The sequence below is a fragment of the Stegodyphus dumicola genome, chromosome 4, assembly GCF_044657685.1.
Source record: "Stegodyphus dumicola isolate Sdum_Otavi_A_Nest chromosome 4, ASM4465768v1".
NCBI classification, from domain to species: domain Eukaryota; kingdom Metazoa; phylum Arthropoda; class Arachnida; order Araneae; family Eresidae; genus Stegodyphus; species Stegodyphus dumicola.
Window position 1 is genome coordinate 120620875 of NC_140771.1, and position 27223 is coordinate 120648097.

Here is a 27223-nt window from a genome sequence, read left to right on the forward strand (position 1 = left end):
TTTTCTTTTTTAAAATGACTTCAAGTACATTTAAACATATTTTTTAAAATATAAAATGTAATTCCCATTTTCACGTGCGGATGAGAAGACTCATGTATTTCTTCTAAAATTGTTTCGAAATGGAATGAAATCCAACTTCCTTGTTTTGGAAAGATGAACAGTTTCTCTTCTTTACATGATGAATGAATAATTTTATATTCAAATGAACTTACGGAAACAATGCAGCTATTGGGGAAATTTTAAACAGATATAACCTTGGCTTAAAGGTTGAATTAACAGTGATTTATATTTCATTTCCATTCAATGGTTTTAACTGTTCATATGGAAGGAATGTTGTCCATTTATTCTGTCACTGGGTTTTCTCCTTTAATTATTTAGAGAAACTAATATAAATTCTTTTTAAGTTAAAATCTTAATGTTTTATTTAAAAGAATAAATTTTGCATTCGTATATTTCATCTTCTGTATCGGCATCTAGTTTTCTCTTTTAAACACGCGTATGTTGAACAAAATTTTTATAGACATAAAAGACATTAAATTTTTGCATCCGTGTCTTTTTAAATGTACAGATCTTGGATGGAATATATCTGGACTTAGGGGCATCAAATCTCTGTTTTGGCTCCAATACACTGTCAAAAATTAAATATTCTTTTAGTTAGTTTTGAGTTTTCATGATAAATGATTATAACAAGAAAGCTTGCTTTCTTTGCATTTTAAACAATGCTTTTGTCTAAAAGATAATTCTGAATAAATTTTAGTATTAAATGTAAAACATAATGCCCTTGTTAGATATTTTTAGTCGTTGCTTTTCCTTTTGTTATTTGAAACAAATATTCGGTTTTATATAATTAAATGTTTACACTTCAATAGTGTTAGAGTGTCAGATACGCAAACATAGCTATTACAAAATTTTTCTGTTTTCAAGTGTATTTCTTTCTCTCAACAGCACATGTAAGGAATCATCACCTCTACGGTAGAGCTTACATTTAGAAAATTAGAAGCGTGGAGCCCTGTCCCCTGTGGAGCCATTAGGAGCAATGAACAAAATTAAATAAATACCGAATAAACAAAATTAAACATAATGTAAAAATATATAAATTATATTATAATTTCAGTTAAATTAACTATATTTGGACAAATAATTGTTTAAAATGTCTCAATTAAATGAAGTATGTAAACAAAGGAAAAATGAACGAACTATAAATAAATTAAAATAAAGTTAAATTTAACGAAAAATTAAACGAAATAATAAACCAAATGGAGGGTGAGTAAATTAAGAATAACTACACGTGGAACCGAGAATCAAATAGAGAAGTATTTTGAAAAGTATTCATCGTGATTAGGCAATATGATATTTTTACTTTTGCCCTGTTTAAAGCTTCCGAAACCTGATGAAAATAGTACAACTCTCTTGACCACTTTGGTATAGCCTATGATATCTCTCCCTGAAAGAATCACATTTTTACTTAGGGTGGTTCCTTTTCAAGTGATCAAATTTTTACTGCGTACATTTGCTCTCTCCAGAGAAAGTGAGTCTTATTTTCAATTTCTGCTATCAACAGGGTGATCAAATCTTTCATATTTCCCTAGAACTCGTAGAGCCCCTAACAAAGAATTATCACTAACTATTTAATCCTTCTAACTAGCCTATTTAGCCTCGCTTTTTCGTATAGTTCTATTTTACGATTTTCTTGAAAATCAAGATCACAAAAAATTTCAGTATTATTCTAACTTTAAACGTTCCAATATAAACTCCCATTCCTATCTATACTTTATTCTTAGATATGTTAATCTATCGAAATCGAAACATTGTACTCGTGATAAGGCATAAAAATATAGTGCATATAATTTGCAATGGCAGGGAATATGTTTCTGTACCCAAAGTTTCTGTTTATTAAAAAAGTGTGCGCACTTTAGAGTGCATCTACTAAAATAATACAAAAAACATTTTAGTACATAAATCTTTACTCTGCTTTCAAGCAGTGATCAGCGTGTACCTGAATTCATTATTTTAGAAATTTACAACTCACTAACATCATTTCCTGCGTAATTAAATATTCTTTTAGTAAAAGTGTCATTGTTCTCAAAATTTGTTTATGTTTAAAAACTGAAAACAGTGTCACTGTGTACGCTTATATACTTTTAATCTGTGAACTAATTAGATGGCAATTACATCTGTTTCGAAGAAAACAGCTTTAAATTTTTATATTTAGCAGCCAGTTAAGTCGCCATTAAAGCAGTAAATATAATTACAAGTTTTAAAAAATGAAACAGTTTACATAATTTCAACAATGAAAAATTGTTACGACAGGGCTATTGACATAATTGCTTTAGCAGTCGACATAATTACATGAGAAATCGAAACAGAATTGCAAAACATGTTTCATTTTCGAGCAGACTAATATGTTAACTATCACATATTACATTGATTCAACAATAAAGCTTCGATTTAATTTGGTGTAAATACCGCGTTATTTAATAACTTTATCAAGCTTCAATGAATATATTTAGAATTTACCAATGAGGTGAATTTAAATCCATAAAGAAAATATTATTTATTATTGTTGTTATTTTATAGAAGCAAGGGAAAACAATGAAAGATCTTGCATACTTTCGGACTTAGCTCGGATATAAGATGACATTAATTTTTGAAGATGTTTTAGAAGAAAAATTAAACTTGGATATAATATAGTGGCACATTCAGCGTGTCCCACAGAAATTATACACACTTCAAATAATTTCTAAATCAGTCTTCATTAATCTATAGTTTATTTTCAAAATTTACAATAATCTAGAGAAACGGATAATTTTGTCAGTGCTTGCTTTTAAATGTAACTTCATTGCTCCAAATATTTTGTGTTTGAGACTGAAATTTTTCTCTTGACATCTTACCAGTTTCGTTTGAAGAACTGCACTGTTGAGTCAGAGGTATCTCCTGCGAAACTCTTCAATGACAAAGCATCAGAATGCGATAACACGCGATTTTGAAATTCCCATTTCAGACCCACTTGCCTCACAGATTTTTTTTTTTTTTAATTCTCGAGTTATGTTTCCGTAAGCATTTCCTGCTTTACAAGGCTTATTGATATCCAAAATGGCTCAGATTATTTCATGTTCACTATCTGCTTCAAACTAATTCGAGTGATAGTTACACATATACTAAATGAATCTATTTGAAACGTTCTTCTAAACTGCTACCATGAGACTGATGTATTTTCTTTATCAGGGCTTAATTTGACGTCATGCGTTACTTCAGATTAGTTAAGCCTGAAATGAGTAAAAATTAAATGAATTATTAATTGTTAAAGTGTGCATACGTCTTTTGGGATACCCTGCATGTGAATGGGACATGCCGAAACTGCTAAATAAGAAAGATAATTAAGTTGTCTTTTTTTTCCAAAGCTTGTTTTTTTAGTTAAAATTAAATTAATACCTTCTATTTTAATATTTCTATTTAAGTAGAAAGTGAGTATAAATTATTTACAGGAATACATTTCAGAAGTTTAATGAATTAAGAAAAACTTGTGCGGTAGCTATTTGTCTGTTTCTGTTCTGTTTATTTCTTCAGTTTCCTTCATTGATATAACCTAACAACTATGCAATTTTAATAGATAATAGTGCTGGATATAGTGTGACGTTTTAATGACAAATCCATGATGTGCTTTTAGTGCGGTTTTACAATTCGTAACTATTAAATTTTATGCGAATAATCTCTTTTTGCAAATGTCTAAGAAAAATGTTTTCTAAATTATCAGTTAAATTCACGCAGTTTATAAAAATGTTGATATTGCTGCCTGCGTTTACTCACTGAGTTATTTTCTTTTTTAAAAGAAGATGGCCCTGGAACAACATAGCCACTTTGCTAAATTTTCAATATGTAAAATTATAACACGAATCGGTTCTTTTATATATATACTATATGCTACTGCATGTTATTTTATTAGAACATGGATTCTATGTATTTGTTTATTTCATCAATATCAGTGCTTTTTTTAAATGTACATAAAACAATTGTATGTATTTCAAAGCCAAGCATTGAAATTTTCGTTTTACTATTGCTAAAACTTTAATAAGATTCTGTAATTTGGAAAAAGAAATAGAAAATATACGAATTATTCTTGGTTTTATTCAGGGAAGTGAAATCGATCAAATAATATACACTTTTAAATAAAACAATCTAATATACCTTTACAAATTAACTCATTTAAAATTAAGTTTCAGGTATGAACAGGAAGTAAAACATTTTACATCTGTTGGTTTAAAACCCAGCTAAGAACTCTTTAAAGAAAAGGATAATCATATTCTAGTTTATTCAGTGAAAAGAGATCAATCATGTTGCATCTCGCATTTAACCCAGATACATTAAAACGCAAATTATATTTGTCCGCGAAACAGAAACAGCATTTGCATAGAAAATATAACTTAAATCAATGAAACTCTAAGAGTGGATTATTACGTTTTGCAAGTAAGCCAATGAATAAGTTGAGTGAATTTAAGCTGAATGCAGCTACCGTGTGACCTATCATCTACTAGTTAGTTTCGTCATTCATACTTATTTGATTTCTAATAAGGCATTACTGTCTCTTTGAGTATCTTAATTAATTTAGATAAACTACACTAACAGATGAGAGTAAACACATTTTAAAAAGCTCTCAATTAAAGATGGAGTAAGCCTGAGTGTTTTAATTCAAATGAATCCGCATACTTTATTTGTAAAGCTGGTAAACCACTCATTTTTCTTTATTATCGGTATCACTTTATATCCATAGAAAACAATATTTTACTTATATTTCATTTTACCATATTAAAAAGATTAAGAGGATAAGTTATATTTAATTTATCCGAAGATTTCATTAAATGTGTACAATAAAGCTGCGAAATGAATTTTTTCAAAAGCTCTGAGAATTGCATTGAAGATAACATTTTTTTTTTCAATTCACTCCGTTTCTTTATTATAATTTTAAATTTAAAAATCTGTTGCGGACACCACATGACTTCCTTGTACGACCCCTTAAATTATACACATTTTTTTTGCTACATTTCATTTATTTCCTCGGATTTATGCACGACCTAGGATCGGTGCCATCTTCGCTGTGTATAGTAGAGATATTTCTGATTCAATCAATTCAGTTTTCAATTCGCGGCAAGGCAAAAATACGTAAAAGCTCAAAACATCATTAAAAATTGTAAAATACATAAAAACCTAAAATGCAAAATACAGTTAAAAGCAACAATTTTTGCAATTAAAATTAGAGTTTATAAGCTAAAACAATTCGCCAGAGCAATGCTGTCAACGTGGAAAAAGACAAAAGTTTCGGTGCACAAAAATTTAAAGTCGGGTTTTGGTCCCGCTGAACACAGACACGAAAGCTGGCTCCGCAATTGACTTAATTCACTATACTACTAAGAATCTCAGATGCTAACAAATATATAATATATATATATATACGTACTCACCCTCTGATCCGGTGGTGTGTGTGAGTGTATATATATTTCTCGTTAACACAAGTTAACATCCCTTTCCCGTTTCTCCATGAATAGAATTACACATAGGAAGTGCAGGCTTTTTAATAGCTTTTTGTTCCTTTCTATTCGACCTCCTCTAGCTTTACCAGATGGTATTACTTTTACCCCTTTCTGGTAAATCCTTAATCAAGTTACGTTTAAATTTTGGCAAACCTTTCTGCATCTATTCTATTAGGCGTTTAACGCATTTTTCTTGAATGGAATTTCACAGAAACAGTAAGTTTTTTTTTTAAATTTTCATATTTTTAAATTTCCATTATTTACCACAATTGCTCCAACAACAAATTTTATTGATTCTTATTTGGCAAAATTTAGCTCACAAAAAGATGAAATTATTCGGTAATTGAGCCAGTCCTTTGCCTTTCGTTACATATACTGCGACTGTGAGCAATTTTTTTTTTTCAAATATGAAAAGCAAAACAAATTCCTTAATTCTTGTTTTAGAATTTTTCCTATTTGATTTAATTTCATTTTGTGTAATTAGTTTGTTTTGCCTCTATTTAGGTTCTTGTACTGTTTTAATCTTTTGTATTTAATTTTTGGATGTTCATTTCTGTATTTTTGTTTACTTTGAGTACGAATGCATGTAGGGGAAAGATCTGAGCATTTGAGACTTATTAAAAATTCTTTTTAAAATTATGGTTTAATAATGAAAAGCGGTTTTAAGTCTCAGATGATTCATAGGAACGAAGCATGTATTCGGAACGCATTAATCAACTTGATTTAAAGCTTCAAAACACTTTCCCCTTCACATGTTCTGTTTTGAAGCGTTAAACAGAGGAGATTACTAGAAAAATTTTTTGAGCAAAATTATTTTCCAATTTGTTTTGCTATGTCTTATGTTCTAAAATTGTTTTAAAAAACATTATTTTCTTTTGACGATTCCTTTTTTGAATGTTCAGTTAATTTGTGTTTATTCAGCTCGAAAACCTTGATCCGGAGAAAGCTTGATCCGGAGAATGAAAGATAAATTTTTAAATCAAAAATTAAAAATCAAATTTCGGAACAGAATTTTTATTTAATTTTCGTTCTGTCTTTACTTTTTAATTTATTATCATGTATATATATAAATTTTCTGAAATCACAATATTTTATTCTGAGGTACCTGATAATTAATTTTACACTTGGCTTACAAGACTACAGCAAAATTTAAATTTCATTGGGTAAAGAGATGCCTTGTAATTTCAAGAGTATTATTCGGAAATTATTCAAAATGACAGCTTTTCTTAAAGTTCCTATCCTTGCAGAATCTTTCAAATAGTCATACACGTCTCAGCCTAACTTTACGTTTTGTATCATACCTTATCTGTAATAAATATCGAAGTTCAGTAAGAAAGATGTAATATGCTTAATTTAAGAAATAACTTTCATTTCTCTCAAATATTTATTGCAAATAAGCAAACATTAATTAAAAGAAATCAGACTTCCTATTCAAGAAACCTTACACAAAAGTATAAGATTCTTGCAAAAAGGAGCTGTATACCTATAAAATAAATAAACGTAAATAACGAACAGTTATGTATAAGTGATTTTAGTTTAGAAATACTACAGTAGCTAGTAAAATTAGCAAGAAGTAAATTAGCTTATTTTCGAATAGGAAATCAAGCACAAATATTACTCAAAAATAGTTTTGCATCTGAGACGGTCCAACAATATTTTTATAAGAACCTTTAACGATTTCTTGCAGAACACCAAATTTGTGGGTAAGTCTTTTAAGAAATGACATAGTAAATATTGGACTGATATTTTTCTTTGGAAAACATTTTTAACAGCAATAGCCGAAGTACGTTTTCGAGTAGGGTATAGTTTATATAGAAGTAAAGACTGCACGCTTTCCAAGCTTTCACTTTAAGCGGGATCTCTAAAAGTTGCTTTGTATTTTTAAGATTTTTGGAATAGGGATCGCAAGTTTCTCTTTCCTGATAGAAAATAGTCAGAAGAAATAATTTCTTTCACTTATTATCCTAAGAGCTCACTTAATTTTCCTAAGAGTAATTTCTTTTCCAATTAAAAAAAAATTTTCGAAAAAAATGAATTTTTAATTCTATATTTTCTTTATAATTTTGATTATTAAATTGATAAAAAATTAAAAATATTAATTCAGCTCCATCTCTGTCATATAGTCAATTAAGGTTTGTAATGAAATCAATAAGTATTCTTTAAATCATTCTCTTTCTCTAATTTATTGCAGGGGAAGGGAAGTGGTTTAAAACATATAAGTTAATATTTTGCTCAGTACAAAATAATCTGAAGCAATGAAAACAAAGCCTACAAAAGATGACGTATATAACTTTTGTTTAAGTAACTTAAAGTGAACTACAAGGTCATTTCTTGAAATAATGTACTAATAAACCTTTGTATTATTAAGTAATTTTTCTGAATTCCTTTTATGTAATACGTCTACAATGTAAAAAGTTATATAGAAATGAATTTAAGAAAAATGTGAAAGCTTTCAGATTTTACATTACTCACAAAGAAGCGTTTTTTAAGTTTTATGTGTTACCTTTATTTATTAAATATCATGTTCTTTGCACTTAAACCACATAAAATTTAATTCAACAGCCAATATCCCAAAACATTTAAAAACATCATAGCTTTAGAATTTCCGATAGACAGTAACGTGCGCTGGAGGTGAATTTTTTTTTTTTAATATGTACAGTGTTGTTATTGTGCGCTTCGAAACCGTTGAGTTTGTTAATCAAACATTCATTAAAGTTTTGCAAAATGTAAAATAGATAATAAAACAAACACGAAAGTCAAAACTCGGGCTTCCATGTGCTCATGCTCGGGTGGAGGATTACATTACTTAAAAAATTTGATGGATCTAGGCACCGTCACTTTTTCACAATGCGAGAAATATACCTAAATTCAAACACATTCTCCTTTATTTAATTTCTTTTTAACAATACAGGGTGATAATATTTAGTAGCAACAATCTGAAAAAGGATTCAACCTTTTACAGTGATTCAACGCACAATCCCTTTCCGATAATAAAAGCCCTTCTGACCTAACGCTCCTTTGGGCTAATAATAAATAAATTCTGAAAATTTTAACGCTCGTTCAAGAGTGCCCTTTTAAAATTAAGTATGGTTTATCAGTAGGGATTATAGATAGAGATTGCCCAGGTGAATAGCGAAACATAAAGAGTATAAAATTTTCTAACTATAGGGTGGCCCAGAAGTCACTTTACATTTTGAAAATTAAATAACTTTTTTTCTATTAATATATTTCTTTTTCTCTTTTCAGAATTAAAAAATATAATCCCTAGAAATTTTTGGCATGGATAAGTTTACAACAGAACAACGAGTGAAGATAATTGAATTTTACTTTGAAAATGGACGGTCAATTGTTGCAACGCAAAGATATGCGCCATTTTAATGTTCGACATCCCCCTAGTAGGCCTGCAATAAGGAACTTAGTGACGCGTTTTCAACTTAGTGACGCGTTGTAAAACCAGCAGACTTTCAGAAACGAGTAAATTATGCTGTCAGGTTTCAGAGAACTGCAAGAAATGACAATGAGTTTATTCACAAGTTGATCATGGGAGATGAAGCTCATTTCCATTTGAATGGACATGTGAATAAGCAAAAAATAAAAAAAGAATTAATTAAATACAGTCATTTAAGAAAAAGTTATTTAATTTTCAAAATGTAAAGTGACTTCTGGGCCACCCTATATAAGTGCAAGGAACGAAAGAACCTGTGAAGGGCTAGATTTCTTAATTTTTATAAATTGCTTTATTTAAAGTTAAAAATGCCAAAACATGAATCTCTGTGTCATTCAAAACATTCCTGTAAGTATAAGTATATACCAACGACCAACTTTGGCAAAAAAGAAGGCCGGGTAAGGACTTTTGTGAACACGGTGTGTATTCATACTTAGTATATACTATATATAATTTCAACTGTAGGAAATTCTAATTGCTTGTGTATAATTTTTGTTTCTAAAGTGCATCCCATTGTATGAATGATTAATTTTTGACCTAGGCCCTTTCTTTTGCTACGATCAGAAGAGCTTTAATTGCGCCAGATTCCACCGGAGACCAGCTCTGGTACTTCTTAGTTTTTGGAATAAATCCTAATTCTAGCCGAAGCGCACAGGAGCCCTAAATAAGAAAGCTCCGGCACTTCTTTTATGTAACTAAAAAATTTTTCGGTAGAAATTTGATCTCAAAAATTTTATTTTTAGTAATAAAATTATATCAAAAATCGTTTGCTAAATTTTAATTTATCTCTTTACATTTTGTTAAATTTAAATTTTAATTATTTTAATTGTTGATTATTTAATGATTTTTAATAATTAATTGTTTAATTTTTGATTACTTTAATCATTGATTATTTAATTGTTTTAATAATTAATTATTTAATTATTAATGATTTGATTAATCATTTTATTTCTTTATCTATTCTTGTTCCTCTTTCCTGACGATCTTCCATAAGGCTCCTGCACTTCTAATTTTAGAAATTAAGCCCTGGCGATCAGTCTCTTGTTTTTTAATCTTTATTTTAATCTTATTAGCAGTCTTTGGCTATTGTATTCACTCTAAGAACATCTGAATCAAAGGCCTAAGAATGCTTCTCTGCTAATAAGTAAACAAATCACCAGAACTTACTCCTTAGCAAGCGGATATGCACATTCGCGTCCGTTTGCTAAGACTCTGTCACGTAAACCTTGCAAAACGACCAACATGTTTTCATCTTCCAAATGGTAAAACCAGCTACGTGATCCATATCGGCTGAGCATCTTCGAAAGTAATGTAGGTGCTTTTGAAGTAACTCACTTTCAGGATGCATTTAACTCTCATTTGGGTTTTCTGATGCAATGCTTTCTTTCCCAAAAGGTTTGCAATAATGCTTGGTCGCAATAATTGAAAAACAAGTGGAAAGTAAGCTCAGCTTTAAAATTTTTTATCACTAATACAATGCTAACAAGATTTAAGCAATTATCTGTTTAATTAGTATATGCATATGTTGTTGATTCTTTTGAATCTGAATTTTTTCTAAGAAATATTATTTTAATATATTTAAGATCAATGCGTAAACTTTGTTAACAATTAGGGCAGCCGATATCCTCAAATAGAAACATCAATAAAAGCTACTGAAATGTAATTATTTTTATATTTTGAGTAATGACTATTTTATTTCATTTACATCTTGAGGATCTGAATTCATGTTATCTGGAGAGGTAAATAAATAAATAACATCTTATTCACTTTTTTTTTTGTCTGTTAAATCTCTTACGCACGCATATAAAATTACTTAATTATTTGATGAAATTCTAGAAGTTAGATTTATTAGATGCAGCAGAAATGTATTTGTTAAGTAAAAAAGACTAGGTCTAAAGTCCTTTTCTTTCAAAACAGGCACTTTGAAAGGGAATAACGACCCTTACGATCGTAATGTGCGTCATTATAACCGCACAGAGGCCCACCAGCGGCCGAGCAGTAAAGACAATGAACACTGGTAGTTCGGTCTGAGGTTCGAATCCCGCGAACGGGCTGACTGCATGGGCGTTTTCGTGGTTTTCCCATGTGTAACGTGTATACGAGCGAGTTTCCCTTAGGAAGTCCTCCACGAAGGCATCCCTCCCTTTAGGCAGATAGCCCTTGTGGGCTTTGCCATAAATGAATAATCCAATCCATAACCTCTCAGAAAAAGATTAGAGGATTTTATAGTGAAGTCGCTGCTTCAGTGATCTCTTCAGTAGCAATAGTTTCAAGCAATAGTTTCAAGCAATAGTAGCAATAGTTTTTCAGTGCGGAAGGGGAATGACACTGAAGAGCGTATTCTAAAGTGATTATATTATTGATTGGAAATGTTACAAAAACCAAAAGTTAACCACAGGAATTAACCTAACATAAATACATATTCAGTAATATTGGTAGTAGATCAGTACTATTGGTATAACTTAAATACGCTATATTAGTTACTCTAATTTTTTTTTTTTTTTTTTTAATTTTTGGTTTCTTGGATATTTAATTCATTTGGCGTAGTCTTTTATAGCAGAAATTGAGAATATACTGAACACGCCAAAAGGGATTATATAAAATAGTTTTCCCGTATATTGTTGTTGTATTTTCCCTCAATCTAAATGGTAATAGAAAATGAAATGAATAAATGAGAATAAAATTGTAAATATTTGGTGGTTTATGAGTTAAAGATAAAGTTGATACAACCATATATATATATAAAATTACTTAATTATTAGGTAGATTAAGTGATACGTTATGACGCTTAAAGGGAAAACTTTGAGCATGTTTATTTAACTTTCGTTGTGGAATGCAGTTGTTATGATTTTGTAGAAATCTTGAGCTCTGTATGATTTGGATTAAATACGTAAAAGTACATCTTTATTAAATGCATCATTAAAATAAAAACCCTGTGATGTTTTATAGCCCAAATTCATTGGTTATTAAATTTAAGTATCATTCTACACCCTATTTTATTTATTGGAAATTTTAAACATCAGTTTCTTAATTATAATTTAAATAATTTTGTAAGGTAGATACTGAACTTTATTTACTTTTAAATAATCTGTACACTCAATATTTGTAATACGTCAGAGAATGTATTTGACTCACGATTTGAAAGATGGCTTTTAGGAAATACAACACTGGTAGAAACGTTATGGATTCACTATTTTTAATAGTTCCCCCCAATGCTTTTTAATGTCTTACTTATTAAGTAACCTATTCCAGTCATTGAGTTCTAAATGATATGCTATTGATATTAAAACCAATTCTACATCGATCTTCTTAACTCTGCGTATATAATAATTTTATAGAAAAAGCATTTAGTTTTTTTTTTTTTTTTTTTTTTTTTTTTAGTAATTTGCAAAGCGGATTCGTCTGCAATGCAAATTACTTTTAAGCAATCGCTTCCGCTTGCAATGTAAATACTTGTCATGTAATACATTTAATTACTTGCCAGAGTGCCGCCCAGACGGCATAGTGGTTAGAGGAACCTACTGCGGCACCGAAGGACCCGGGTTCGAATCCCAGAGAAGGCATGGATATTTGTAAATGTCTTTGCGGCAGGGGGGCACTCTAAATGTATGGCGAGCCGAAAGTTCTCTCGAGAGGTTCGTGGTATGGAAAGAAGAGTGGGAGATCCTTCCTCCTGGCGTGCTCTCCATCAAAATTGAGGACGAAGTCGTAGTGTCACCAGTATGGTACTGGTAGCTTGGCGATTTGCCAACGACAACATTTGCTCTCCTTGCCACGATGAGTTTCGCAGTCTCTTCTAAATTTTCTGTCATTTTATTTGATTAAAAGGCAAATGTGCTAAAAAAATTCCCAAACACTCAAGAAATGTTTATTTTCAAAAATAAGAATGAAGCTACTAATTAGTATCAAAATGATTTAAGAAATTCAGGGCAATTTTTAATTTAATTGTCCTAAGGCAGCCGCGTACTTCATAAAGCCATTGAAGCCATATATATATATAAATTATAAAAATTTCTTTAGAGAATTAATAGTGGAAGAATATGCTGAAACAAATTCTAAATTGATTTTAAATATGTTTTCTTAAAATACTATCTTTTAGCTAAATGAATGAAAAATGGTAAAAACTGTATCCTTTGACATAAATCTAAATATTTCTATGCTGTCCCATCGTGCGGTTCTTCTCCTGTTGGTCACAAGCAGCGGTGTCATTTGTGGTCAGAACAATTACCCCGGGAGCATTTCTTGAGAGACCCCATTTATTTTGTCACCTGAAATGGTCAGAAGGACATTTGCCGCTTAATCATTGAGCTGTTTTGCTTGCTCTGCGTAAACAAAATATCGCAATAAAAAGAGAAAATGGACGGGAGAGAAGTGAAGGGGGGGACTCGCCAACGCGTGACGGATGGAGGGAAAACGGATGGTTAAGCTTTAAGGGAAAGTGTTGGACTAGTTCTGAGCAAGGGAATTGAGGTTTTGCATTCTTGGCCCTTAGCTCCAGGCTCCCCATTCCCGCTCAGGGGGTTATAGGCCAACCGTCGTCACTGGAGTGACCTTGTTTCGCTCTGGAGCTCCTTTCTTGCAGATCGATAACAGGAGCGTATAGTTGATGCATTCAGTTGTGCGTTTTGTGGGATATGGCCAAGGGCAGGGTTAATGAGTTGCACCTAAGGAAGGAGAAAAGCGTAGGAGGAAATTATATCAAATATAAATACCTGTTTCGAAAAGTATGAATTTTTAGAGGTTTACGTTGATAAATTTCAGAGGTCAGCTAGGAAATAATTAAATGCATGCGATAATCATTCAGAGTTTTTATCGTATATCTAAATCTCATACGCAGTGAATCCAGAATCTTTCCTTTAAGCCAAGGACCTCTCTTTGACATTTTAATAGGGAAACGAAGCATTATTTAAAAAAAAAAAAAAACTGTTAATAGAAATATAACATAAAATGAGCAATTATTTCACACGCGGTGAGGTGTTATCCATTAACTAAATTAACAAGCATTTAGCCTCTTTGATTCTTATATTTCTGGGGTTTCTTATATTATGTTATGTGGTAACGATTATAATTTAAAACTGTAAAAAAGAAAATTTTATATAATGAACCCATTACCATTTTACCTTTTTATTTATTTATTTATTTATTTATTTATTTATTATTTACGTATAACAGTAATCATTGTCGGCCACTGTAATGGATACTGGTAGGAAAATCCGCGGCATTTTACAGTGTGAAGTTTCTTCTGGACAAAGTTATCGGCTTTTTTAATTGCTTGTGTTAGTCAGAGTTTTTTTTTTTTTTTTTTTTTTTTTTTCGAATTTTTAAAACTAAATTGGACAATTAGACTCTAAATGTGATTTTGCATCGTACCGATATAAATTTCAATATACTTTACAGGGCTGATTCACTTTTGAAACTGTTGCTACCAAACGTTAACGCCCTGTATTATTTTGGAAGAAATTAAAAATTGAAGAATCAGAATGTATGCATGTATGCTCTTCCCATTTTGAAAAAAACGGCGGTGTCGTACAAATGCGGCATGCGCAGTCGCATTTGTGGATTTTAAATTTCGACTTGTCGCATTTGTCGATTTTATTATTTTTCATGCTTTGTTAAAATTTCAATGAATTTATGATTAACAACGTTTTGAAAGCCAGCAGTGGCAATAATGTAGGAAATAAAATAATTTTATCTCCAATGTGCAAAACCATTGCCGTTTGGAAAAATGTAACATATTAATATTTTAGTATCCAACCAGTCCTGCTACTCTGACCCAGCATCATACTAGATGACTGACTGCAACTGAGGTACTGCCAACCAGTCTGCTTCATTCCTGATTCCATCCTCTTCACTAGCTCAGCGCTTATCCTCTCTCACTCATCTACAGACGCCGAACTGACAACACGCATTTTTCAGCTCTCTGATCGATAGGTAACAGAAACAAGCCAAAAAAACATTCTACAGAGCAGGATACTATAAAATACTCTATTTTACTACACTCGTAACTTTGAAATTTTATGCACTTATTGTACGGGATTAGGTTTCAGCCTCTCCCAACTTCACAATCAAAGCAATGTTAGAAATATATAAAGTTGTGGTTTAAATAATGTACGTCGTTCTACACAGAATCAGACTGTGTAACACAGAAGCCTGAATCTAGTGAAGAGTTCAGCTTAAGGATTAACAAACTCGGCTCTGAAAGAAATGTGTTGCAGTAACCGGAAATAAAATACCTTTATCTTCCACGCGCCGTTTTGTTGCCATTCCGTAAAGCCTTAGATACTTTCACATTTTACTGAATAAAAACCTAAGCGATTTGAAAGCAAAAACATTTATTAAGAATATGTTTTTCTATTTTTTAATGTGATTAAATTAAAATGTATTAAAATCAGGAGATGTCTAATTAGAAATATTCAATATTTTCATGAAATTACACTACTCATTAAAATCCTTACATACTGTTTCTTTTTTATGATAACTACTTTAGGTGGCCGGCCGCGCAAGCGGCTAGTTTTTAAAGAAAAAGTGTATGAGCATATATGGCAAGTATATGGCAAACATATATGTGAAATATATGAACATATATGGCAACCTCTAACACTCTATCGAGAATTCTAAAGATATGCTGTCTTTAAATATTTTATGATTTTGCTGTTGAAATGAATTTATGTGACGTAAATGCAAACAACGTAATATTTAATTAATAAAATTATTATTGAAAGGCCAAAAAAGTTTCGTAAGTCATTTAAGTAATAAAGTTAGCAAACAAAGAGTTAATAATAAGGAGATTTTAAAAAAAAGGTTTATAAGCCAGCTTTCAGGCCTTCTGAATACTTTGTATTTAAAGTCATGTACATCGATTTCAGCTCCATTTATAATTCAAATTGTCGCAAAATGGATGGTGGATCTGAGGATTCTATGATAGTTTCATGAGGTTATTTGCAATGTGTATATTATATGAAATGAAGAGTGTAAGATTCAAGAAACAGATACAAACGCCGAGTATGCGAACTTCGCCAAATGTAGACTTCACAGGTGCATAAGCGCTAGTGAAAAGAACTTTTCCAAAACAGTAGTTGGGAGAGGCCTAGGAAAAGAGGGATGTGTACGAATTTCACCGCCGTATTCTGCTGATATACTTGTATGTAAAATTTATCTATTAGATTTTTGTGTGTGAATAAAATAAAATTTCGTTATCGTGAAGCTAGTATCTTCATTTTCTTATGATTGATCGACCATCATTTACGATATCAAGCTTTCCTAGATCATCGAATGATGCAGCTTTAAAAGCAAAAAGCGAGTTTAAAAAGTAGTTCTTCAAATGAGTGTTATGGTCATCTTTTTCCGAGTATATAATATAAAAACTGTGCTGATTGGAATAACTATTTATTTAATTCAGTCACGTAAAAATGGTTATGTGCATAACTGAGCAAACGGGGAAAATATAATAGCAAAACAATAAACAGAATACACACAGCACGGAACGAATAGAAGAAGGTTTTATTCACTGAGTGGCATTGGTACAAAAAACTGTCTGGCCAAAAGGAGAAATAACAAACCAAATAAAAAGGGATATCACCTCTCCTAACTACAATGGTTGTGTTGCACCATCTGTCGATAGTCAACACCAAATTACCTAATAGTTCTTGGAGTAAGAGTGCCTATTCTTCAGGAAGAACCTATTTCAGCTGTCGAGTGCTCTCCGAGGGGGTAGCTCATGCTGTCAGGCTTCTCACTAAAGTATCCCGCAGATGTTCAATGGGATTTAAATCAGGATAGCAAGCTGGCCAATCCATTCTGTGGATATCTGCACCCATCGGAAACTTCTCAACAACATGAGTCCTCTCTGGCCGTGCACTGCCAATTTTAAAAACAAAATCGGGACCAGTGCCACCTGTGCCAAAGCAGTGCGTGTGGTATCGTCTGCTAAGGCACTCTGCGATATTTTTTCTTTTCATTTTATTTCATTCGTTGCCTATCGTTGCCATGTCATGCTCAAGATCAAATAAGAAAAGAAAAGTAAAGCTTAAATGTCATGCTTTTAAAGCAGAATGGAGGGCCAATAATTTTTCATAAAATTAAATGACAGAGTTTTATGTTTAATATGCAGTGACATAATAACTGTACGAAAAGAGTACAGTAAACACGCGACGCAGTATTCATACACCACAGAAAATTAACGATCATGTAAAACTGGAAAGTTTAAAACAGGATGTGTAATCAAAACGCAATTTATTCATAAAAATGAAACATGGCAAGAAAGCAGTAACTAAAATCAGCTTACGAATAGCTCATTTATTAGCCACGAAAGGAAAACCATTTACCAATGTTGAATTAATTATATCATGTGTGCTTGTGGCAGCCGAAGGAATGTGCCCTGAAAAAATAGATCTGTTAGTCTTTCGGCGAGAACAACTCTTAGCAGATTTGAGGACATTGGGAACCACGCCATCAGCCCACTAATAGACAAAGTAAAACCTTTCAAGTGGTTTTCGTTGGCATTTGATGAATTGACGAATATTACTGATACTGACTAATTGCTGGTATTTATTCGAGGTGTCAGTTGTGAATTTGAGGTGATTAAAGAATTAGCTTTCTATGAATAGTCTGCGTGGAACAACTATGGTAGAAGATATCTTCAAGGAAGTCTAGGACCCGCTAACACCGTAAATTTGCAACGGAATCCGTTAAAATGTGCCACAACCGATGGTGGAAAAAATATGTGTGGAATGGTACCTCTGGTAATTCACTGTATTATTCACTCGCAAGTTCTTTATGGGAAACACCTTAATCTGTCATGTGTTATTGAACCAGTTGTATCAGTAGTAAACCACAAAAGTGGATGATTAAATCCACTCTTGATGATTAATTCCACTCTTGCTAATTTAATCATCGATTGTTTCATGGAATTGTGTTAGAGGTGGAAGATGAATATCCTGACTTGCCTTATCAAACAACTCTTTGACGGCTCAGCAATGGGAATTTCTTTTGAGATTCTGCGAAGTGAGAGAAGTCATAGAGAGAACTCAGTGAGAGAAGTCAATGAGAAAAATTTGCCTACAACTTTTATTATCGAAAAGCGAATGACTATAGAAATTAACATTTGACATAGGTGTCGAGAGATATTTCAACGAATTCCATTTAAAATTACGGGAAAACAGTAGGCATATGCGAAATGCATTCTCTTGTAAAAGCATATCGCCGAAAATTTGCATTATTTGAAACGCAAATAAAATTAAACAAGTTTGAGCATTTTCCATGCTGCAGAATTTTTAAATTTTAGCGAAATCCCCATTTCGAAAGGAATATTATTTCTGAACTAATACTACATTACAATAACGTTTTGTGGATCTTGATGCAAGTGCAAAAGATATTTCCATGCTTCAAAATCCACTTAACTGATGTGTAATTCAAGAGCTTCCATCAGACCTTCAACTGGAAGTGATTGATTTGCAAAGTGATATGTTAATAATGATATTTTTTAAAAAAAAGATCTAAACCAATTCTATATATATCTTTCAGAAGATAAATACGCTCTACTAAAATCATATGCACGAGATTGCATATTCGTATTTGGAAGTACCTACCAAACCGAAAAGACATTTTTGAAAATTAAGTATGAAAAATCGAAATTCAGATCATTGTTAACAGGTGACTCTTTACAAACAACTTTAATGGTAACACGTACTGAGTTTGAAATCCAATATGATGAAATATTATTTCTGAAAAACCATTACATTCTTTGCACAGAAATTTTAATCTGTTTAATAATAACATTTTTAATCTAAACGTAAATCTTTTATTTGCTGTTTTGTAATTGTTAGTAAAATAAGTGTAAATATTATGTAAAAGTATCACTTAATAATAAAAAAATTAACTCCTTTTTTCCTCTATAATAAAATTACCTATTCATATCTTCATGTTTGCTATTTGACCTAAAATACGAGCCTAAACGTTTTATAGTATGGATCTTTCTAAAAATAATTTTGCCATTTTGCCGACTCCTAGCCTAGTGATGGCCGTCCAGTAGAGGAGAGTTATGGTGTTTCATATTAAAAGCAGATTCAATGATCTGGGCCCCGGTATATATCCGGACATGTACCCGAGCTTCATTAGTTCCATCATATATTACTGGATACTACACGATAACTGGGCACCAATCTACGTTGATTGCGATAGTCCCCCACTGCTGGAAACAGCGATGTAGACATTTGCTGGCATTCTTGATTATAGCACTCGTTCTGAAGTCGTCTCATAAAGTTTCAAAGCAGCATATACAGTAGATATTTTCGTTGTGGACGTGATAGCTGTATCTCGAGTTTCTACAATAGTCGACTGCAGCAGTACAATATACTCATTTCACTCTATTATAAATTTGATGATTAAGTGCCTTCTATAACGTTGGATGTCACGTCACTCCAAACTTAGATATTTTGAGGCTCGTCTCCTTTTTACCGCCAAGCACCTTTCCTAAGCGGAACGGATGTCTTGCCGACAAGGAAAGGTGTGTGTGTGATTATGGCAAAGCGTCGAGGGCTATCTGCCTAAGGGGAGGGATGCCTTCGTGGAGGACTTTCTAAGGGAAACTGGCTCGTATACACGTTACACATGGGGAAAACCACGAAAACGCCCATGCAGCCAGCCCGTTCGCGGGATTCGAACCTCGGACCGAACTACCAGTGTTCAGCGACTTTACCGCTCGGCCGCTGGTGGGCCCGACAAGGAAAGGAAAAATATCTGGACGTTAACTGTTAGTTCAAATGAAGTTGCTGCTTCTTTTCAACTAAAAGGCCAACTTCTTAAACTCTCTGGCTTTGTGAGTATTACTTACACATGTTATGTAAAATCTGAGAGAAGCCAGAAAACCGTATGTGGTTCACAAGCAGCAGTTTGGCAATGCCTTGTAAATAAAAATCTAACATATAACTTAAAGCGCGCTATCGAAAGTTGGCAAATGTCAAATCTCATGTCTTGGCATATCAGTTAGCTGAAGAAAGATATAGAACTGTTCTTTTTTTTTTTTTTATTCACTGTACCTGAGAGCATTAATACATTGATATTAGCTAATCACTGAATTTATACTTATTTCAGTTACATAAGGGAAATTTTTGCATTTTTTTTTCTTCTTTTAGTATAGCAGAGTTAAAATAAACAAAGTAAATTTTCAGATTTTTTAATTTCAAGTAATTTGAAATGGAATTTCTGATTTTGTAATATTAATAATTTGTGTGGATAATTTGCCAAACTTTTATTACAAATTCATATTTTTAATCTATGGATTTCAAATGCTAAGAAGGCGGGAGAAAAACCTTATAAGTTAATCAATCATTTTTTTCGGGGGGAAAGACTCCTTATCTATTATTAGTTTACTTAAACAGCACTCCATGTTGTTCTGATGAATTTTCTGGCTATAGCTACGGAACTCCAAAGCACTTAACGTTTATTTATATGTTAAGGATTCAGCAACGAAAGTTTAGGAATTTAGATAAGAATCTAAAGGAAAAATCATCATAGTATAAATCTAAATTTTACGAACTTGATCTCTAAGTATCTAATTATAATTTTTTCTTTGTTATGGGGTTAAATTTGTCGGTTGATCTTAATAAGTTTTTTTAAAATACATTTTTTTATAAATCGAAATAGCAGAATTGCTAATCTATCAGAAATGATTTTATTTTTATTAAAAAAATGTAAATATTTTTCTTGCGAAAGGCAAAGTAAAGGAAGTTTCTCTTTTAAACGTATATTTAAAATTTATCTGCATGCATATATTTTTTATTTTCCCTCCCTTTTGCATGCAATAATCAAATACGTTTGATTATACGAAATGCCGCGTTTGTCATGGTAACCGCTTAGTGTAATCTGTAGCTAAATATCCAATTATAAATTTGTCCTTTAACTATCATGTTCTGAACCTGTACTTTAAATATCCAATTAACTTACGTCTAAGTTTCCAATGCTAAACTTGTCCTCTAAAGTATCCAGTTCTGAACTTGGCCTTTAGGTATAAAATGATGACTATTTATTTCATACTTTAGGAAAGGTTTTCCTTTTTTTACTTAAATAATAGATCTGCTATCTTCAGGTAATATTTTTTTTTTTAAATCGGTCTGTGACATTTTAAATATTCAACAAACACAAACTTAATTTTTATCTTCCAAATATGATCCTTGCTGAATTGAAGCGCAATCTTTGTTAAAATTTCTGCAGAAGAAGACTGTCTTTCGCAACATCGGCCTACATCCCGGATAAGGTGAGAACATGTATTATTAATTTTACGGAATAAGAGCATAAATATACATCTGAAAGTCTTCCTAGAATATTTGTAAAGTACAGGAAGAAGCTCTAAAGAGCAGGAATCTAAGCCTGGGATTTTTCCCAACGAAGTATTTTTGACCAAAACTGAATGTGGAGCAAAGCAAAGTTGTAACAATTCACAAACACATTAAAAGAAGTATAAATATCTACTGTATTAAACTTTTAAACCGAACTTTTTATAACTAATTTTGAAACTACAATTTATTTTTCCTGGTATAATAACTAAATATTCGTAACAAAATGTTTATTGTAGAAATAGTTTTTACTACAAATTTTATTTGTTTGTCTCATATGTATTGATATTATGATTTTCTGTTTTTTAATCTCTCTCTCTGCGCGTATAACTTTTAACTGAAATGCATTGAAATAAAAAGATGAATTCTGCACGAATAGTATCATTGTATTTACACTTTTGTATGCAAATAACACACACAAAAAATTAATTTATAGCTCACACGTTTCAGCTGCGTTGTTCGTTGTGCAAAAGGCATGATCTCATTGAAATAATTGTTTCTAAGTATTATCTTTCGTCTACATGAATAATGCAAATACTTTGCAATTGTAAAAGAAGCCTTGATGAAGTTAACGTCGGCTTAAGGTTCAGGCTATATAAACGGTTAAAAATTGAGTAGCGTGACAATTAAATTAAATTAAAGAAATTAAAATTATATAAGTATTTAAATATAGAGAGTTAATTTTATATTAAAATATGATTTGTTAAGGGTTTTATTATCAGTTTTCAATAGCTGAAAGTTTTCAAATTGTAATTAAGAGCATTTTCATTTATAATTTGGAAGTTATCATATAATTTGCTTAAATTTTATTTTATTCACATATAGCTTATAAATATTGGAGAACTATGATTTTAGTTAAAAAACTTAATTTGGATTTTATAGCTTTATTATAGTACAGCAGTGTATTTCATTCGATTTGTCATGATAGTTTCTTGACTAAAAATTCCTCTAATGTTATCTTTTCCCGCTTAATTACACTTATACTATATATATACACTAATCATTATATAAATGGTATAACTGCACATACTTAAATTGCAAATACATCATATATGTATATGATTTGTTATATATAAATATATGTGGATGATAAACGTCACATCTATATCTATATATATATATACACATATATTTAAAAGATTTTAAATCTGTCTACTAACTAAGCTAAATAATTTGTTAATTTTATTCATGTGTATGTCTTTTAAAAAACTGGTACTTAGTACTATAAGTAGAACATGTTTTGTTTGTCTAAGAATTCTTATTTTTCTCATCTTTCATTTAGACGTGAGAATTCATTTACTACTACATGAAATGAATTACAAACCGCTAAGACGTCCATATAATTTGAATCTGCTAGCTGTAACTGGTCATTTCTAAGTTTGAATAATAGGAAGAAAATTAATAGTGAAACTATAATATTAAGTAAGTCTAAGAGCTAATGTGTTTTATAGCATGAAACTGGAAAACTTCTTCGTAGGCCTCTTATATAGCAGGGAGGTTACATAGCATATAAATTTCATAGAACAAAAATCTAAAATTTCAATCTGTCGCTAATTGTGCAGTTATCAAACCCTAGCATCCATACATATCTGTGTTACCAGTTTCTTTCGGATATGAAACTATTCATTGCTCAAGCATTGGAGCTCTCTCTTTATCAATTAATATACTTTCTTCGCGGAATGATCACCTTTATTATGCATATTACTTGAGAAAAATTCTGCAAAAGTATTGTATCATCCCACGCAAAATCACGCTTTTGTGATCTAGGTCAAGGAACTGGGTGTAAAATGTACTACACCGGAGCAATAAGGAAACATAAACAAGACGCAACACGACTAAATGGAAAATTCGTTTCAGAGAAGAGAAAAATGGTCTCGTATTGCTATGACCTTCGTATTTCTTGGCTGCAAGAAGGAAAATGATTTCGGAAACCATCGTCTTATGAAGCATTGTATTGAAATATCAGAAAGTTTGTGCTGTCTTGATGATATTTTTTAGCAATTTTTTTCTCTGCTTTGGGTTCCCCAAACATAAATCTGCCATCGATCTTGAATTGCTAACGGTTATTATCTTCGTCTACGATTCTGTCGAGCGTAACACACATACGAGTAACAGAAACTATAGCTCAGTGATGCGGATCAAAGTTATATGCCGCACTATATGCCATTTCCTGTTTAAGAAATGGAAACAATAAGAAATTTACTATGAGAATTTAAGTAAGCTTTCTTTAGAAAGAAAAAAAAGAAAGGGAAAGTTTATTTTTAATGTTCGAATTACATACAACCTATATCTAATTTTTTTTTTGTTTTAAACTGAAAAGGCTATCAAGTCTTTCAATCAAGTGCAATCAAATCTCTTAGAACAAATATTGCTATGAAAATTTAAAAATTAAAAACAAATAAACAAATTTTAAAGCAGTACAGGCCGAAACTAAAAGAGCTAAGAAATGCATTTTGCAATCGATATAAATACAATAACCCACCGTTTAATATGTCTGCCAAGGAGCTGATCAAAATAGATGTATAAATGAGACAGATGTATATTCAAAATTTCAGGGTAAGTATGTGATATGTATTTTCAGCTGCACAATTTTAATATTGCTATTACTATTACTGAAAAAGACTGATCTTTTACAAATTAAACTTGATGATTCCGTTTTAGTGTGTTTAAAACGGTGTCTCAATTTTAAAGTGTGTAAAGTATTTTTTTTAAATCATAGAATTCAAATTGTATGATACTTAGTGTGAAAATGAGAGCAACCATATCTTTGTTTCAATTGGTCATCTTGAGTAAGTAACATTACTTTTCCAATATTTCCAAGAAAGATTCTACCATGCATTCAGATTCCTGGGGAAGTGGAAGAGTTAGGTTCAACGGAAGTTATGCATCATATACACGAAATACTTTGAAGCGCTCTTTAATTGTAAATGGGAAACCTATCAACGGTGCTCCTTCGCACCTGGTAAAACGAGCTGAGATTAAAGATTTAGAAATTTAAAATTATAGTATTACTTGTTGTGTAAATATAAAAAATATTATGTCTCCTAAGTGCCTTATATAAAGTTAAAGTTTTCATAAGAGAGAATTACAGTAGTACCTCGACATACGAATTTAATTCGTTCCGTAACCTTGCTCGTATTTCAAAGCAATTTTTTTCCCATTGAAATTAACTGAAATGCCATTAATCCGTTTCAGCTCCTAAAACACCACCTCAGTTGTTTTTCTTAAGTGTTTTTGAATAAGAAAATGTATTTACATGAAGAAACATTTATTTATAAATAACAAATACATATTCTATAAAAATATAATTAACAGAAAAAGTGAAGTGCTTACGGAAGCGCTTAATTTTCGTCACTGGTCTTCGCTTTTTTTTCGTCACGCTTTGCTCATTTTCACCTGCAGATTGTTTAAAAAAAAACCTATCCAAGGAGGTTTGTTTCTTCCTCCCTTTTAGGATATTCCGGAAATGAGTTAGGCAAGTTTCGTTGAACAACTCCGATGCACGACCAGTTGCAACTTTTTCGGGGTGATTTTTATCCACGAACTCTACAACTATCTCCCACATTCCCAAGATCTCCTTTATATCTCTTGTAGGGATAACCTCCTCCATCTCTGGCTCCTCTTCAAAACTAATTTTTTGTTGAACTACAGTATGCTGCTGCAAATGTAGATCGTGTAACTCCTCGGTTGTCAGCTCCTGAGACTGATCCTCGACGAGTTCGTTCACATCTCTCTCATCCAACCTCCAGACCCATGGACCCTTTGGCTTCTATCATTTCGGAAAACATTTTCATGTAAACCTCAGCTGCCTTTACATCCGAACTTGCTGCCTCACCATGCCTGACGACGGAGTGAATGCTGCTCCTTTTCCTAAAGTTGTCAAACCAGCCCTGACTGGCTTTAAACGAGTCTTCGGATTCCTCGTTTGTGGAAGTGTGTGGGATCTGTTTCAGCAAATCACCGTAAATCGCTCGTGCTTTCTCACATATGATGCTTTGTGTTAAGGTTCCTTGAAGCTGCTTCTTTGTCACCCACACCACCAATAGTTTCTCATCTTTTCATGGAGAGAGGTCCGGAGCTTAGAAATTGTTGTAACGCCCGCCCTTAGCAGGCGTTATACTCTTTATCAACTCCTTCTGTTTAAGCACAGTACATATCATTGATGTGCTACGCTCGTACATCCTCGCCAAGTCAATTACTCGCACACCTTGCTCATGCTTTTCTATGATTTTACGCTTTAATTCAATAGATATCATCCTCTTCTTCCTAATCATGGTTATAAAAATAAATGTGATAATAATTTTGTAAGTGTACAAAAAGCAAAAAACGCTAACCAATTTATCAAAAATGCTTCGAAAACGAGGGAAACAAGCACATAGACTGAGGTCGAGTCTGACGTGGGAGAAACTGTTAGACGCTGCACACGACACCAACATGCGCGCGCATGTTGCGGTCGTGTGCAGCGGTGTAGTGTGCGATTCCTCGTATCTCAAATCTTGCTCTCATCTCAAAGCAAAATACCGCTCGCTCGGCGGCTCGTATCTCAAATCACTCGTATATCGAGGTACCACTGTATAAGTTTAAAGTTAACTTACATTTATAGCTTACTGGGAACATAAAGAAGTACGACGTAAAAAAATTTGCCATAGGCACTTCTTCATGAGTTGAAATTCACTTACGCACATCATCTCTGCGAAAAAAGGAAATTATCTAATAGGTGTAACCAGTTATGGTCAAATTATTTATCTGCCATCCTGTTAGAAACAATCAATCAAACTTAAGAATATAATGACTTGATTTCTGTTAAGCAGTGCCCATTCCTGTCTTTGACGATCTTCTCAATGTTTCTTATGTATTATTAGTTTTTTCAGAGATTTTGGATGATTTACTTAAAATAATTTCATCCTTATTGAAACATTTAAAGAAAAAGTATGCGCAATTAATAACCACTGTCGGTACTGGCAGTTTCGTGTTGATGCAAATTTTAGAGAGGCAAAAGAAGCTGTATTGAAAGCAAACCTGAGAGAGGCAAAGAATGGATCACGAAGCAAAAAAGTAGTTTTGAAAAGTTACAGAACGTATGGTGCAAATCTGACGTGGCCGTAGCAGAAGTTAATGTCCTGTTGTCGAATGCATGTGAAGGAGGAAGAGGAAAAATTGCATCAAAACAAAAATAAATAATTAAGCGTATTATAATTAAATTAGGTGTTTATAATTATACTATATTTATTGAAATTATATAATTATACGTTCTTACAAGTTTTATTTATAAATACTTTTTTTATATTTCCTTATTAAGAAAATAATAAGAATTTATAGGATATGAAGGTAATTATATCTTTATAAGGTATTTGTCCCGCCTTCTTCGCATGCCTTAGTGGAGTGGTTGTCTGCACGCTAGGCGCGTATTCCAGAGGTCCGCAGTTCGTTTTCTGGCGAAGATGTTGCATATTTTTCATACTCTCTTGCTTCCAATTAACGTAATGTCTCTACATCTTTAAGTTAATATTTCTCATAACTGTGATTTTTTGCTTGCGTGCACGATTTCTCTGAAACTATTGAACAGAATTTCAAAACACATTTTACCAAATGTATAAACTCAAAGCGAATTTAAAATGAGCATTGTATAAAATTTGCTTCTCGCCTAAAAATTTTAAAAATCATCGTTGATTACGTAAAAAATAATCATATTTGAGATACGAAAATAAAAAAAAGTTATTTTTCAAAAAATATAATTCTATTGTTTTTAACATAGCTCATTTTAATTCTGCATTACTTTTTATTTTGAGAAAAAAATCAGGTAAAAATACTGATTTGTTTATACAATGTCGCTCGCAGCATATATTACAATATTATGTATTTGACCCAAAAAAGGTATTTTATTTAAAACATATTAGTATTTGGAATAAAAAACAAAAATA

At 31.8% G+C, this 27223-nt stretch overlaps 1 long non-coding RNA gene across 1 annotated transcript in view; it reads left to right on the forward strand.

Annotated features, from left to right (window-relative positions):
• The first annotated feature begins 5570 nt into the window (after positions 1 to 5570).
• Positions 5571 to 27223, forward strand: part of LOC118198337 (uncharacterized) — a 133150-nt gene continuing 111497 nt past the window's right edge. The window contains exon 1 of the long non-coding RNA XR_015040515.1: positions 5571 to 5741. This is a non-coding gene — a long non-coding RNA (uncharacterized LOC118198337). The remainder of the gene's footprint in view (positions 5742 to 27223) is intronic.